This window comes from Camelus ferus, chromosome 1, assembly GCF_009834535.1.
Source record: "Camelus ferus isolate YT-003-E chromosome 1, BCGSAC_Cfer_1.0, whole genome shotgun sequence".
Classification (NCBI taxonomy): domain Eukaryota; kingdom Metazoa; phylum Chordata; class Mammalia; order Artiodactyla; family Camelidae; genus Camelus; species Camelus ferus.
In genome coordinates, this window is record NC_045696.1 from 60,355,697 (window position 1) to 60,371,204 (window position 15,508).

The following is a 15,508-nucleotide window of genomic DNA, read 5'->3' on the forward strand; positions in this document are numbered from 1 at the left end:
TTCCCTCTATTTATAAGCAGAAATATAGTTAGTGTTCCAAAAAACATTTATTGTGCCTGGGCCATTTGATGAAGAATGTCTGACAAGAGCATGACAAGATTTCTGTAAGGCACCACCTGATGTAGACATAAAAATCTGATGGCCTTTAGACCTAAGTGGGGAAGTATTAAGAGCTGCGTAACAGTTTATGAACCACTTTTCTTAATCATTAGGCTTAGTCTTGCAAGGAAAGAAAACCCTTCATAACTCGATAGTCCTAATTTTTCAGGAAAGTGACACAAATCCTTGGAGAAGCAGGGGAAGTTTTCCCCTTCACATCTCTAGACCCTGAGTTCAGGGTGAAAGGGACTGTTGTTTGGGCCACAGACTGGGAGGCAGACACTATTTTCACATGCAAATGCCGGCCACGCAGAGTGATAATCCAGAGACCCCAGCCTGGCTGTCTAGTCACGCTCTCGTGGTGCATGTGGGTGAGCTAATTAGGGAGCCTGCTGTCCAACGAGAGAGGATGCATGTGAAAAAGACTGAAAACACAAAGCATACTAGACACCATGCAAATGAACTGAGTTCAGAGTGAGCAGGCTTTAGTCACTGGATCATGGCTGGGGCTGGCCAAGGTTTACGGGAAGGAGTGCAATGTTTGGGTTCGTGTGCCGGCGCTGAGCTGGGTGCTTTGTACAGAGTATTCCAGGCGGCCAGGTCCGCAGTGCATGTGACCCTGTGCACGGGTTTATGTGTGTGTCCATTCACACAGCCGGTGGTGTGGGATAAGACAAATATTTACAGCACAATCTCTGTTTATTATTTTGGATCAGAAACTAACAAGAGAAAAATCAGTCAAGGGTCTCATTGGTTTAAAAAAATGTTGTTTGCTTGCCTTTAAGGAGTGTGTGCATGTTTTGTGGTGACATGTGGGTAGAGAGGGAGGTGGGGTGGGGAGGGAGGGGTTGGAAAAAAGAAAGAAGTTTTTAGAACCAAGTTAAGAGGATGAGATCACAAAATCGTTTCCCAAATTGCATCTGATCCTCGTCTCTACCCTACCTCTACCGCGTCTGTCCAGGCTGGGTTTCCTCCTGCCCGGGCCACAGCCGCCACTGACGGGCCCCCCTGCCTTCCCTCCCTCTCCGCAAGTGCCCGCACTCAGCCCAGGCATGGCTTCCCACCTGATCTGCAGCTTCCTCACTGAAGAGAAAAGCCTACTGACCTTGCTCAGCTTTTACGTTTTCTGCATCTTTAAAACTCATGTGGAGTTTTAAGTTAGTCCTGGTTATTCTGTTTATTTGTTTGCTTTTCTAACTAGAAAAACTAAGAAAAATTCTCAAGATAGGACATGTCATGAAGCCCATGTTTATGTTACATTCCATCTGGGACTTCTGAATGTTGCTACATTTATTTTAATTTAAAAAATACTATATATTGTGTGAGCTCAATTATGTAAAAAAAAGAAGGGATAGAAAAAAGACTATAAAGAAATAGACTTTATATTTCATATTTTAAAATTAAATGTGTTATTCTCAATAAAATAGAATTGTAATTTGGTATACACCGTCTGCTACAGACTGAATGTTTGTATCCCCACCCCATCCTTTGAATTCATATGTTGAATCCCCAAACCCCTAATGTGGTTATACTTGGAGATGGGGCCTCCAAGGAGGTCAATAAGGTTAAGTGAGGTTATGAGTGGGGCCCTGATCAGATGGAATTAGTGCCTTAGCAGAAGACACCAGGGAACTAGTGTGCACACACTCGTTCTCTCCCTCTTTCTCTCCCTACCCACCCACACATGTACAGGTACGCATGTACAACACACACACACACACTGAGGAAAGGCTATGTGGGGACATAGAGAGAAGCTGGCCGTGTGCAAGCCAGAGTCCCTCATCAGGAGCCAAATCAGTTGGAATCTTCATCTTGGATTTCTAGCCTTTAGAACCATCAGAAAATTAATTACTGTTGTTTAAAAAACAGTTCAAACTGGAGAGCTCCTCCTGGCCCATGGGATAACCCTGGCCTCTCTGTACTGGACAATCAAGGAAACCCTTAATGCCTCCACGCTTACATCTTTCGAGGATGTGGGCCATGAGCATTGATGTCTGCCCCAAGATCTCCGAATACTCCATGACTCTCATTTCCTGGACATAATCTCTGAAACAGAAATGGGAGCCTGAGCCAAAGGTGACCACGCAGAGGCTGGTCCTGAGGGGTCCACTGTCCGAGAGATTTCCCCTGAGACCCCACCCAACCAGGCGACCCTCTCAGCAAGAATGGAGCGGGAGACCCTCAGAGGAGGCAGAAGGAGACAGAGCTGTCAACTCTGGCTGTCCTCTCAACAGAGACAAGCTAATGTTCCATCTGTCACCAAGGCCCGTGGCACAAGCTGACCTTGGAAGCCCTGGGATCCACAGGGGCAACTCCACGCCTGAGCGCTTCCTGAGCTTCCCTCTGCCTCCTCATGTTCCACCGCCCCCACCTCAGGACATGACTCATCCTTGACCCTGAGCCTTACTTCCTTCTTGCCCTCACTTCCCCACCCTGCCCCAGCACCCAAGCTCCAGCACACCTAACTTCCTGTACTTTCTGAAATTTTCCATGCACTTCTCACCTCTGTGTCTCCACTTGCACTGTTCCCTTTCCTTGGGCTCAGTATCCCCAGTTTATCACCAGGCGAACTCTTGCATAACCTCCAAGATCTACTCAAATATCGCCTTCTACGTGAACTCTATGACACCCCGATATACTGGTCCTTCCACTGTTCTCCACCAGTAACTCATACATTTTCCTTTATAACACTTAGTCAGCATATGGCAATTATCCGGTTAGGGGAGAGACGATGCCTCATTCTTGTGTGTATCTTAAACCTCCAGCATCGGGTCTGCACACAGTGGCACTCAGGAAGTTTTGGGATTAATTGATTAGAGTGGGAGAGAGAGAGAAATAAAGGTGGGGTGGGGACAATGAGAAACAGAGACAATGAGGGAAAGGAAGGACAAGGTGGCAGCAATGAAGGAGTCACAGAACGAATGTTAACAAGACAAAACTTTAAAACGCACAGTGAAAAATCTTTTCAGGGATAAGTGCATCTTCCCATTTCAACCTAAGGTTTCATTTCTAAGTAAACTGCTTCTCTGCTTGTTTTCAATCCTCGAGAGCCCTGATGCCCATAAGAGGATCCACTTTAGACAACTTAAGCTTTTTCTTAGATACTATTCCCACATATTTCAAGCATGGAGTCACAGTTTTCCCTAGAGTGATACCTAAAACTTGTTTCTCTAAAGCCTGTGATCTCTCAAACGTGGGGGAAGAAAGCTCTCACAGTCACTTGGGAGGGTGTCTGCAGTGTTAAGTCACAGCATCTGACTGCTGTGATAAAGTAGCAGCCCAGAAGGTCACACCTGCCCGAGAGAAGGAGTATTCGCCAGTATTTACTGTGACACCAGGGCACAAATCACACTGCAGCAATCCACCAAGAGAAAATACCTTCTTCATATCTCTCCTACAGTATCATCCCAAGCAACTTCCCAAAAAACTCAGAAACCTTTTGTTTAAAAACCGTCATTCAGGTTTTCACAAGTGGGTCCTTGAATCTCAGGTATAATCCACACAGTGATTACAGTCTTGACTACAGGACTTTACAGTTCACCAGAGCAAGAGGAACAATGACCTCTCACAAAAAGATATACTAATATTCTTTCATACATGAAAAAAAAATGCTAATTTTTAGAAGGGGAAAAAGTAAATAAAATTCTCTAATTAAAAAATTTGGGGGAGGTGGAAAGGGGTGAGTGGGGAGTTTGAAATCTGCACCTCTTGGGGAGGGATGGAAATGTTAGGTATCTTGTTTGTGGTGGTGGTTTGATAGATGTATACATCTATCAAAGCTGATCAAATTGTACATCTGAAATACGTGTAGTTCACTGTACAGAAATTATACCACAATAAAGTTGTTTGAAAAACATGTTTTTTAAACATGGTCAGTAGGTCATTTTAAAATATTAACACCAGACCTCTGGGATAAGGAGGCAGACTGAATACATGTACCTAATTTTGTTCTCTCCCCAAGTCTCATAAACAGTTAAGAGGTTTTTTTTTTGTTTGTTTTGTTTTTTTTTTTAAGGATCAAATCCGTAAGAATGAAGAAAACAGCAACAAATTTTTGGAAGCTAAAAGTAGTAAGTAGATGGTCCGGTGGTCCTAGGATCAGACCTGAGAAAACAGGAAAGTCAAGTCTGCAGAGGGGAAAGCAGAGAACCAATCTGATTGACCCCACACAATTCTCAAAGGTCTCAGGATGGGCAGGCAGTACAGGTGTCTGGACAAGGGAGTGAGAGGTAGTGGGTTGAAACAAGGAAGACCAAGGTGGGAACTCTGAGAAGTCACTTGTGATACTGGGTACCTGATGCCCCCCAGCCAGCAGAAGTCTGGAGGTTTATTCTCTGGAGACGATAAGTCAAGAGCTTTGATGGGGAGAGGGGATGCGCCAGGCCCAGCTGAGGGAAACTGAGTCTATATTTACTGAATACTGAAAGCAGAGACCTCCCATCCTTTCCTCCAACTCAGCTCCCAAAACAAGGGCAGCCGGAATCATCCTCCAGCCAGACGGGAAGAGTCTTCTCTGGAGAAGGTGAAACAATTCCAGGAGCACAGGAAGGTATGAACTGAGGAGAGGGCCCCCAACAACTAGTCCACCCAAACTATCTCATGCAGCTCAAAACTGACATGACTCAACTTTGTGCTTCCAGTTAGCTTTATATCCCCAACTTTTCATCGTGAGCAGAAAGCCAAGAATTACCAGATATCTGAGAAATTTCTCTAACACAAAAGATAAAACCTAAACAAAGAGGAAAAGGGAGCTTTGGGGAAGCAGAAACTATGCAGAGGTTTTAAAATATTTAATATATCAATAAGTCTTTTGAGTGCTAAGAGAAAGTACTGCATCCATGAAACGATAACAAAAAAGATTTTATTAAAACAATAAAAAGTAACATTCAGAAAACTAAAAAAAAGTCTTGATTAGTAAAAATATGGTAGCAAAATGAGGAAGTTGATAGTGTGGAGGATCAAGCTGAGGGACCCTCTCAAAAACTGAAGATAAAAATAGGTGAGAAAAATAAGAAAATCCAATATCCAAATATAGTAGAAGTACCAGAAAGAGAGAACAGAAAGTGGAGAAAATAAACCATCATTGAAATGATTTAAGAAGATTTCCTAGAACTACAAGAAACAAGTTATCAGAAAGGATCTACCATGTGCCCAGCATAATATAACTAGAACCTCATGACAGCATATCATTTTGAAATTTCAGAAAACTAGGGACAAGAACTTTCTACTAATCTACAGTTACATGTAAAGGATTATGAACCAGAATGACTTTGGAGTACTCAGCAGCAACACTAGAAGCAAAGAGATACGCAATCAGGAATCTTAGAGAAAATGATTTCCAACCTAGAATTTGATACCTGGCCAAACCAGCAGTCGAGTATGAGCATAGGGAAAAGAATTTTCCAGCATAGAGCATCTCAAACGATACGTCTCCCGTGTGCTCATTCACAAGAAGTTACTAGATGACTTCCATCGAAATGAGAGAGCAGCCCAGGATGACATGGGGTTCAGAAACAGGAGATCCAACAGAGAAGAGAGATACAGGAGGATGAATGGAGACCCTGGGATGACAGCTATGCACAGGAGTAGACACCGACCGCCCAGACTGGAGCAAGGAGACTAAGGACATGATGAGGGCCATTATCGCCAAGCTCCTAATTTTTAACCTGAGGTCAGAACACTGGAGTGAACCTGTCTCAGAGTCTTGGCTGCGCTTGGCTCATCTCGACCATGAACTTGACCATGAAGTTGCTGCTCTCCCCTCCTGAGACTACTGCTTCACCCCACAGAAGTGCTCTGTTTCAACCTACTCCTGAGGACTAGAGGTAGGCAATGATGAATTCAGATGTAGAAATAGAGAACAGCTCATCTCCCCAAAGCATCCCTCCAAATATTTAGTACCTGAAACACATTACAACCTTGATAAAGGCAGGCACCTGAAGTCAGTGATTACTTCCAGTGGGGAAGGACAGGGACACAGTTGGGGAGGAACGACAGGGAGCTCCTATGGGACTAGCAATCTTCTGATTCTTACCCTGGGGACTAGATGACATTTTGCTATTCTTTAACCAGTACGTGTGTTTTATACACTTTTCTGTATGCAAGATATGTTTTACAATAAAATAATTTAAGAAATTAATGCAAATGTTGAAAGCATTAATGTTTTCCTTGCTGTTTAGGGGAGCTCCCCCCACCATGTTCTTTCTCTGCAAAGCCCTGCACTTCATTTCACAGAGAAAAACATAACTGTCCACTTGTATGGAGTAATAACTCCATTTTTGAGATTTGGGCACACTTTCTATAAAGACTTTGAGAATCTCCTTTGCATGTTCACAATTTCAGGCATAAATTACATCACCTCTTAAAAACTGATGTGAAGATCATATTAAATTAAGGACTATACGCTCCCCGTCTCTGGCTTAAGGCCCAAGTCTAGGGTCACTAGACTCTCAAGAAGCATGAAATGTAGTGACTAAGAGTTTGGGCTCTGGAGTAGACTGTCTGGGTTTGATTGTCAACTCTACCAGTGATGCAACCTTAGGCAAGGCACTTACCACTCACAACCTCAGTTTCCTCACTTGTAAAATGGGAGTAATCATCCCACCTATGTCTCGTTGTAAGAAGTAAATGAATGAACACACGTAAAAGCACAGGAAACAATGCCTGACATATATCAAGTGCTCAATAAAGACTAGTTATTATTATTACCATCATATAAATAAGCACTTGTCTTATTTTGTGTGGCAACCATCTCCCTACAGAAGAAGTTATTTCCATCAAAAGGTCCACGAGTGCTGGGCCTTGCTGCGGGCAGCCCTTCTGCTCATGGTCTCCTGGTGTTCACAGCCGTCGCCATCTTTTAATCTGCCATTACTACAGATGTAAGTTTGGATGAAGCAGGTGGTGTTTATAGCAACTTGTCTAAGCATTCTCACACTCAGGATTGACACACGGTTCCCTAAAAGTGGCAGACTTAACTTGCAGGCGGGCTGTCAAACAGCATACCTGCCTCCTTTACCAACCGGCATCATTAAGGGGCCTCCTCTCAGGGGAGCCAGCACACAGGTGTAAGCAACGACTCACTGCAAACACACGGGCCCCAGGGCCCCAGTGAGGTCCTGGGCAAACAGCACTGGATTGTAAGTTGGGAGAACTGGATTCCAACTGTGACTCTGTGTGACCCAGCCAAAGCCACTCAACCTCTCTGTGCCTGTTTCCTCCCCCACAGAATCAGGCACATCACCCAGATTCAACACTCTCAAGCTCTGGAACTCTCAGTGCATGTTGGTTTACCCTTAAATACCATAAATGAGTGCAAGGGGGAAGGGAGGTCAGTCACAGGGCAGTGAGTCTTCTGAAAACACAGCCCATCATCCAAAACTGACTTCAGAGCTGGTGCTGACCTGCTTGGGCTTCCATCCCCATGTCTAGGCAGGGCCTGTAACAATGTTATCACTTTTTAAAACATATGCCTAAATCAGTTCCTATTGCAGACAACTGGCAGGTGCCCAGCTAATAGATTATTCCGCCAGACAGTTGAATGCATTGGCCATTGGTCAAAAATGAGGTCACTGCAATCCTATGCGCTATAGCTGGAAAAGCCTGAAGAGAAACAATTGTCTATTTTGTAACAAATAGGAATCCATATTCTGGTACCTCTAAACTTGCCTTCTTGCTTGGTGTGTGGTTCAGGAGCGAAGGCAGACTATGTTCAAGGTCAGGTTGGCTTTGCCCTTTGACTCATCTGTCATGCATTTGACTGCCCATGTGTGTTTCCCATCAGCAAATCCCCAACCAGATTCCAGCTGACCTGCTGGAATTTCTGGCCAACATTGCCAGATCCCTGGTCTTTCTCTCAAACCTACACAGTTGGAAAAAATGGGTCAGGAGACTCCTGTCCCAGCCATCTGGACACACATGCTCAAGGGATATGCATAATATGAAGCACATGTGCTTTTCTAAAAAATAAAAATGAAAAAGGCTCTAAGGGACACAGCGGCTGCAGCGTCCCTCCAGCACACAGGCACTCCGAGTCACAGCTAGCCCTGCCAACCCGCGGCAGGCCGGACCTGCACTTTGGTTTCACCAGTAACTCATCTACACATTTGTCAAGTATTTAATGCCTTGCTAAGTAAGCATCTCCACTCACTGCAAACAAACAAACAAACAAATCCAGGAGGAAAACTTTCAAAGCCACAGTTTCTTCTCGGCTGCAACCCTTCCTTCCTTCCTCCTTCCCAAGACAGTCTGACTGAACTTGGACCTGAACCCACCCTGGGCCGGGTGCTCCATCAGGCATTGTGGTTGCTCCCGCCAGCTGCAGCCGGTGCAGACAGAATACCTGCGAACCGCTGCCAAAACAGGAAGGTTGGCGCCTCTCTGAAGGCAGGCCTGGGGAGTATCCGTCTCCAGGGTGACTGCAGATAAGAGATGAAGGGGGCCGGGCTCTCCACAACTTCAGTTACGGTCCGCCGCCTTCTCCTCATCCAGTCAACCCATCTGATTCTTTCTTCCTTCATTCACTCAACACACATACTGAGCACCGCAGGTATGAAGCCCTGCGCTGGGGTTTGGACACAAAGTGGATTGAGATGAACCTCTGTCTCCAGGGGCCCTCGTGTTGTGACAGCCACTCTGGGTGACCCTGGCACGTTGCACTCCTCTGGGACCCCCAGAAATGCCACCTCTGCAATCCCAGCACAGATCCCACCAGCAGAGTCCCTGAGACAAGGTCCTGACAAACAAAACCTCAGGAGGGTCTGAGCAGGGGAATGGGCTATAGATCATCCAGCCCAGCCCCATCTCCCGAGTTTCACCCCTCCCTCAGCACAAGCTAGGGCCTCCTGATGCAAGTCCACTCTCTGGCCCCAAGAACATGCCTTGTCACAGCCAACTGACAGGTTGGCTGTGGTAACTGGCATATATGTTAGGCTCCAATCTAGTGAATAAGACTAGGAGTCTTTTCAAGACTAAATCATCAATGCTGCCCAGTTTTGGATCCTCCAAAAGCCTGCCATTACCAGTCTGCAATGGAAAGTGTCTTTGACTAGAGGGTAACTAACTTCTATCCATAATAGCAAAATCTGTGTTTTACAGAGAGGGATTAGGCCAGTAATAAGGACTTCAGGCTGGGCCAGAATATACCAACTAATTCCAAGGATCTAGCAATGAACAGAGGCAGAGGGAAAGAGGGAAGGGGATCAGAGGAGAAAATGAGAAAGAGGGATGGGGAGAAAGAAAAAGAACATAGGAGGGGAAATCTAAAGAGGCTTAAAATGCTTCTCATTGCTTCCCATCCCTTTTATGGCCACAAATTCCAGTAGACAGTCTGCTGCCCCCACCAGGGGCCCTGAAGTCCTCATTCATTTCTGAATTAACACAACTTCCCAAGGAATCACATAGGAAAGTGGCAGAAATTCCCACCCATGCTAACTAAGGTCAGGCTGTCTGAGGCTGACAGTGAGGAGGGCTGAGCATTCTGGTGCCCAGAGAGGCCTCACCTTGTGCTTTCCAGGAGGAGGGGCGGTGTCTGAGGACCAGAGGTGAGCATCCAGCTATGCAGGGATCAGCCCCAGCCCTGACTGACACCAGGGCTGCCTTGCATTCAGTCCTGGTCAGCTGAGCTCCTCTACTGTCACTGCCCCTGGTGGCATTTGGGAACCATGTTTTAGCCACTGCAGTACCTGCTTCTGGCTCCTGGCCTTGCCTCGCTGGCCTCCATCTCATCTCCTGCTTGTCCATCAAGCTCTGACACCTCACAGTTCTGAGCAGGCATGAGAGGGCCCAGCAGAGACAGATGGGGTCCCAGACCTCCTTGATCTGAAGGAGAAGGGGAGCAGCAGAGGGTTCCTGGAGGAGAGCAATCCCACCACCTTCCTCCAAGGGTACGTGCAGGCCCAGGAAGAGCTGCGCCAGGGAAGAGCTCTTTGGAGCCTGGAACTCTGGGCTCAGATTTTGGCTGAGCCACTGGCTTTGTAATCTCAGGAAGGCTGTATAACCTCTTGGGGCTTTCACACTTCCTCATCTGTAAAATGGAAATAACCATCTCACCCATATTACCAGGTTGTTTCAAGAATAAAATGGAATAATATACGTAAAATCTCTGACACGGTTGGTGCTCATGACTACACCTCCGCATACATCCGTTCACACAACTAAGTTGGTTTTGCTGTACGTATGGCCCTTCGCTGAGTGCTGGTCAAGTGGGAAACACAGAAGGAGGAGGAACAAGTCCTCCCATGCAGGGGCTAAGAGCCCCAGGCCTTGGCCCAAGCCCACTCCCAGGGCAGTGAGTTCCCTGGTCTGCCTGCGGGATTCCTGCCAGCCTGAGCAGTGAGGTGCTTGGCCTGTCACGTTTGGTTCTTATTCCACGGAGCTTGAGTCAGAATGCAGAGTGGAGCCTACGTGAGCGGCGTTCTCCACCCTAGCTGCACATGGAATCATTTGGAGCCTTAGAAAATACAAACCAATCGCCACCCCCCACCCCCTACCACGGTGCAGATCAGCTTGGTCTGGCATGGGGCCTGCGATTCTCTTTTTTCCCTGAGGCTCCCCTGGAGCTTCTAATGTGCAGACAGGGCTGAGAACCCCAGGGACAGAGGCTGGGATCCTCGTTTAAAGCGCTCATCAGCTGTCCTGAGAAGACACTGTTCCTCTCTGCTGGGCCAGGAAGGGGGCTGGGTATCAAGGCTTGGGTTCTTGAAAATTACTTCACCTCTCTGGGCTGCTGTTCCTGCATCTGTGAGATGGAGAAAATCACCCTGCCCAGACCACAAGGTCATCCACGAGGGTCACGTGGGATGGTGTGTGTACAGCACCAGCTGCTTGACCACCTCCTAAGGAAAATGCAGACACCAGGACAACACAAATCAGTCCGCACGAAGGGGTCCAGGTTTCCTCCCAGAAAGGCCTCCAGGAAAGGCTCCCCGACCCTGAGAGGCCAGAAGACAAACAGCCAGAATCATGACTCCACACAGAGGCCATCCTGGGCACTGCAGGACCCTTCCAGGCAGGCCTCCCCAGCACAGCCACGAGGCCCTATAGCAGTGCCGCCGCACAGAGGGAGAGGAACCCGCAAAGAAGGTTTGGGAAGATGATTCTGCAGGGTCACGGTGGCAGCTGGGCCACTGTCTTCATCTCAGGAGAAGGGGGCCCCAGGAAGGGGCTGGCCAGGCAGATGTTCCGGAGTGAGGGTGTCGGCAGGCAAGTCTCCACCTGCTGGGCTGGGGCACACGAGGCTGCTGGGTGGCACCACCACCTTGCACTCAGTGTGCTCTTTCCTGCACAGACATTTACTGAACGCCTCCTGGATGCCAGGCACCAAGTTCTCCAGGAAGACCCCGAGGCCTCCCCTCAGTAATCCCAAGTGCAAGCCAGCTACAAGCTGCAGAGAGCAGCCAAGGACTTCTGTGTTCATGACACCCTCTGTGGACCAGGGGACGCTCACCTGAAGAGTCTGGGCTTTATTCCTGAGTAAAGAATATTCATCCTTAGCCCCCTTTGTATGTTTGAAATTTTGTCAGAGAGAAGTGTTTTGTTTTTTTTAAGTACCAAACAGTAGAAAATGTCTCATCTGGTGAAATTAAATTCCATCTTAACAAACTTGGCTCTGTTGGCTTCAGAATCGGCCGAACAACTTCAGCCCATCCCACCATTTCATGCGCTCCCACACTGCTATGACTTCATCTCCAGCCCTGCCCACACCTCGCAGCCCCGGGCTGCCGCGTCTAGCAGCCGACCAGGCACCTTCATGCGGGCCCTGCTCGAATTCTTATGCTGACCTCACCCTCTCCTCCACGCCAGTTCCTGCGACCTACTCCTTCTAGGCCCCGTGCACAACACCACCAGTCAGCAGCCTGGCATCCCCTTGTCTTCTTCTCCTGCATCTTGTCTCACCATCTCCATCTCTTTAGTCTGTCCGTCTCTCCCTCCCCGAGGCCCTGCATCATCCCCAGATCACCCTAACAGCCTCTCAAATCAGGCTCCCGCCTCCATTCTGTATCCCTATCTCACACCATTGATTCTCCAGACTGTGCCCAGAGCCATTTCTCTAAAATAGAACACTGAGGTCACGTTTCCCATGGCCCCAAGATAAAGCCCCAGTCCCTTAGCGTGGCAGACGAGGGCTCCATGAGCTGGCTCTGCCTGCTCCTCCCACCCAGGGCGCTCTCCTATAATAATGTACAACTCTCTTGGACCCTCGTATAAGCCGCCCTTGCTGCAAGATTCACCTCCATCTCTTCTTCCTCTGGCTAAATCCTGTATTCCCCAACACTCAGCTCAGAGGGAATCTCCTCTGGAAAAGCCTTCCTGACTCTCAGGCTGGGATGAGAGCTCCCCCGATCCCTGGAAGCCCCCAGGTCCCCTGGGTAAACTGCGGTCATGGTACTTGCTACTACTTAGTAATGGTTTACTTGTCTCCGTTTCCCATGACACCGGCGGCAATTAGAGTGAGTGAAATGGCACATGTCATAACGTGGATAAATCTCAAATATATGTTGGGTGAGAAAAGCAAATTGCCGAATGATTCATTCATCCACATTCAAATATTGATGAAGTGAAAGGATCCATCCAGTATGATTAAACGTATGTAAAATTTTCAAATACTAAACAGTAGTAGAAATCAATGGTGGCTATCCACATGGGGGAGAAAAACGAAAACACAAAGGCAGGACAAACATCAGCCTCAGGATAGTGGTCACCCCAGGGAGGAGAGGGAGTGGATAAAAGTGTGGCTTAAACTATGCCTGTAATGCTTCATTTATTTTTATTTTTAATAGAGATCTGAAGCAAAACTATCCATGAAATTTGGGGCTGGATAGATAAGTGTCTGCTATATCATTTCCTGTATATTTCAAATATTTCATTTTAAAAATTTTAATGAGGAACCAGAGTCTCAAATGCCAGCATGAACATCCCTGAGGGTCTGAGCAGACTGCTGCAGCCTCTCACCCCAGCTGAGCTCCATGACCTGGCTGCTGCTCTGCACTGGGCAGGAATGCAACCTGGAGACGTAAACATCACTTTTATCTTCGTTTTTACTGATGAGAAAACCAAGGCTCAGAACCTCTAACACTGCTCCGACCACACAGAGGCTCCTGGATTTCAGACCACGTCATCTGCATGTACCTTCTCCCCTAACTACTTCACCCAAGAGTGAGAACTTCGATTAAACAGAGCACAGTGGAGGGAATTTCAGAAACAGAAACAGAGTTGCATTCATATGTATTTATAAACCAGTGAGTAGATATATTGTGGGGAAGAAGAGGGTTCTGAGAAGTGCAAAGCTGGAGATACAACCAAAGGAGCAGCTGAGGGGGAGACCATGAAGCTTACTGAATGAAAACCAAGTGGGCTTGGATTTTGTCTTGATAGGCAACAGAAAGCTACTGGAGATGCTTAAGCTGGGGAATGGCATAAGCTAAGCACTGTTTTAGGACAAGAAATCTAACTTCAATATATAGGAGATGTTGGTTGGCTCTAGGAAATGTGTGGGAAGATTCTGGAGGGATAAAGTTAGATTTGGAAATCATCTTAGTAGCCCCCATAAGAAATGACCTCTGCTGATCTAAGGTGAGAGCTGTGGGGTTGAAAAAGATAGGAGGGCTTAAGCTAGACAGAGAAATAAAAGTTAAGATGAAGCTTTCCAGGTCTGGGCAAATGGTACAGACATTCAGAAGATAAGCTAATTATTTGCTTATTGGTTTTTTGTTGTTGTTGCAGGGTAAGAAGGAGAAGGTAAATAAAGAGAGGAGGAAGAAACTGGGTTCAGCTTTGCTTGTCAAGGTGATGCCCAGACATCCAGGCAGAGAGCCAACAGGAGCTGGCGCTATGGGAGTGAAGCTGAAGAAACCTGGAGAAGCATGTGAGAGCCACCCAAGCATCAGTGGTGGTGGAAGGCTCTCTGAAGAAGAGGGCACGAAGAAAAGTCCGACTGCAGAGGACAGACCCTGGTCCCCCTGCCCACATCAGGGGACAGGAGGCCTAAGAGGAGAGCCGAGATAGTGCCGTGTCTTACAAGAAATAGGAAGAGGCCATTTCAGATCAGCTCAGGTGGTTGCTATAGACTGAAGGTTTGTGTCCCCGCAAAATTCACATGTTGTAACCTAACCCCCAGTGTGATGGCATTAGGAGGTGAGGCCTTGGGGAGGTGATTCATTCACAAAGGTGGAGCCCTTATGAATGGGATCAGAGCCCTTATAAAAGAGACCCTAAAGAGCTTCCCCTCTCTCTCTCCACGTGGGGACACAGGGAGAAGACAGCTGTCTATGAACCAGGAAGCGGGCCTGCACCACACATCAAATCAGCCAGTGCCTTGCACTCCCGGCCTCCAGCAGCGTGAGAAATCAATGTCTGTTGTTTATAAGCCACCAGCGTGCAGTGCTCTACTACAGCAGCCTGAATAGACTGAGACAGTGGCCAAGGGTGCAAAAGGGTCAAGAATAAGAAATGAGCAAAGGTTCTGGATTTGGGGATCGAGAGATCAGTGAGACCTCAGGTAGAAGAATTTTGCAGACAGCAGGGTCAGACTTGTGGGACCCACTCCTATAGCTCCTGAGCAGTGGCCCTGGCCTCCTCCCAGGGCAGCACAAGCCCCTCCCGCACCAAGCAGAACCAGCGCCCAGCTGCCCGCCCAGCACGAGGGCGGCTGGGCCCCGTCCAACGAGCCACCCCGAGGGAGGGCTCCGCAGAGCTGTGGCCGTCAGCAGTCTTCCTAGATGGCCACAAAGTTTAGCTTGGAGACACACTGTTTCATTTTTAAACGCAGAACAAAGAATTAAAATGTGCCACATGTCACTTTATTTTCTAAAATGTATTTTCTCTATATTTGCCTGACTTCTCCAGCAATAAAATCATTTTGGCATGACACTCATCTTACATAAATGAAAATATAATCCAAGAAAATGGCATTTTAGGAACTCTAAGCCAAACAAATGCTTGCGTGTACCTTGTTTAAATTAAGTTGACATGTTACTTAGCTTTTTCCACTAATGGAGCTTTCTGTATCTGCACAGAGCCTGGCGCAGTGAAGCACGTTTTGGAAGAGAAAAGCCAGGAGGTCGGAGAGGAAGAAGGGCCCGGGCTGCTTGCCCGTAGGCTAAGGAGTCAGGAGGTGCGGACATGGGGGTGAGAAGAAAGATCCACTGCACCAGAAAGCCTGGAGATGAAATGAGAGACATGGCACGGAGGCTCGAGATGGAAGGATGAGCTATGACACAGTGGCTTGAGTGGAGGGGAGGACATGCCAGGCAAAAAACGTCAGACCAAATGAAATCCTGCCCCCTGACCAGGAGGCCCCCAGCCCCTTGCCCCACCTCCACCCTGCTCCCAGGACTGTGGCAGCCAGGCAGTCCCTGGCCGGAGACTGGAGAACTGTCTGGAGAACACGAAGTGCCCCCAGGGGAAACAC

General features: G+C 47.6%; 1 protein-coding gene across 13 annotated transcripts in view; it reads right to left on the bottom strand.

Annotated features, from left to right (window-relative positions):
• The window catches only part of SLC12A8 (solute carrier family 12 member 8), a 121,595-nt gene that overhangs the window by 65,715 nt on the left and 40,372 nt on the right, over positions 1-15,508 (bottom strand). The gene's annotated exons all lie outside the window — the stretch shown is intronic.